We start from the raw sequence: 2,039 nt of genomic DNA, 5'->3' as shown, positions 1-2,039 counted from the left end.
TTGAATGAAATCAAAGGTGTCCTTCAGTACTGGAGGACACTATAACATAAATCCATAAATCCAAGTCCAAAGAGCAGGCATATCTTGGGGAGGATTTTCCAGATCATCCAATACAGCTGTACCTTATTGCAGTAGACTGACATCTCTTCTTCATCATAGTCCTAGAAACAAGAATACAATATGACAAAAATAAGTAATTACATTTTAAGAGTACATATTCAGGTTAAACATTTGCAAACAAATTAATATCTGTGTATTATGTTTAGATATAAAGGCCTTTTCAAACTGAGCATAGCAATGGATCCCAGAAATAAAATAAAACAGACATTCAATCTGTTGTACAAAAAGACAAGACAAACTGAACAGTATGCCAGCTATACAATAATCTATTCCGAAACTGCTGCTTTGACATTTGAAAAGTACAAAAAAAACAACAACAGCATTTTGGTTCAAAACTGACATATACAGTATATTCTCTTTTGTGTGATTTCTAAAGACTGACCACAAAACCATGATCAAGAGCACCCTCATAGGCCATGTCTTAAACGAGTGGTTTTCACGTCTCTATCACTCATATATTACTCTTTGTTTTTGTTCTCTTGCTTATCTGATTTCTTTATTTCTTTCAAACCTCCTTTTTGATTTTTATATTTCTTTCACTTACTTACCTTTATTCTTTTCTGTCCTTCCTTTCTGACTTCTTTCCTCTTTGTGTTGTTTCCTTTACTCTTCCTTCATCTAAATTGTCAGACTCCTTGTTACCTAATTTCTATTTTCTTTCTTCACATTATTTTTCTTACTCTTATTTAAAAAGGGTTCACCCAAAAATGAAAATTCTGTCATTAATTACTCTCTCGTGTCGTTCCAAACCAGTAAGACCTTCGTTCATCTTCGGAACACAAATGAAGATATTTGTGATGATATCTGAGAATGCTTGTGCATTCCTCTGCTTGTAAACAAGGCACAGTGCAACGCCGAACACCGGCTCCTGCGTCAGCAGCATCACACGCATGCGTCGAGGTACTCTTGTGAACGATATCCTTTCTTTCTTTCTGGGTCTTGAACGTGGTAGTTGTGTTTCTGTCTATGCAGAAAGCTCTTGGATTTCATCAGAAATATCTTAAATTGTGTTCCGCAAATTAACAAAGGTCTTCTAGGTTTGGAATGACATGAGGGTGAGTAATTAATGACAGAATTTTCATTTTTGAGTGAACTAACCCTTTAAGTATTTGTTTCTCTTCTTTCCAACTCTGTTCTTTTATAATACATTCCCTTTCCTTTTTTCCTTAGAAGTTTTTTCTCTCTCTTTCTTACTGTTTACTAAAGTTGTTTAGTTTAACTATTGCATCCACCTGAAAGTTCACATAACACAGTGTAATTAAGTAAATTCAACAAATTTGTAAAAATCAGTTATGTTTACTCGCTTTTCTTAAGTAGATTCAGTGATTACTTTTTACAGTGTGGGGGGTTGTGTGTTAGAAAATATTTAGTTTGGATCTCTGCCACAAAAGTCTCACAAAAAGCTTCCAAAAAGCTTCACACCTCCAACTACGACATGGAGTCAGAGTGTGCCTGTGTTGCAATGTGCACATACAAAAAATATTTTTATTTAGTCAATTATTAGACGCTTTTATCCAAAGCGACTTACAAATGAGGACAACAGAAGCAATCAATTGTAGTATTAAAACAACTAAAAACAGATCCAAAACTAAAAGCTAAAACTTTATAAATACTACCTATACACATTTTAAAAAATAAAGAGATTGAATAAAAATGACAAATAAGTACAACAAAATTTCAAAACTTAACATATAAATGAAAAAAAAATAAATAAAGCTAAAAACATTTCAAAATATTAAAGAACAAAAGGTATAAGAGTATAATAATGATTCTAACATAACACTAAGCCAAACACCAAAAAAAAAAAAACTACATATGTGTGTATGTACAACCACACACACATTCATATATACTGTATATGTACATTCACATTTATAAATTCAATATATACAGTATATTTCATTTCCATTAAGTTTGTT

The sequence above is a fragment of the Sinocyclocheilus grahami genome, unplaced genomic scaffold (assembly GCF_001515645.1).
Source record: "Sinocyclocheilus grahami isolate Dianchi unplaced genomic scaffold, SAMN03320097.WGS_v1.1 scaffold37.1, whole genome shotgun sequence".
In the NCBI taxonomy this organism is placed as follows: Eukaryota; Metazoa; Chordata; class Actinopteri; order Cypriniformes; family Cyprinidae; genus Sinocyclocheilus; species Sinocyclocheilus grahami.
The sequence above is the reverse complement of the archived record's forward strand: the minus strand, read 5'-3'. Positions refer to the sequence as shown.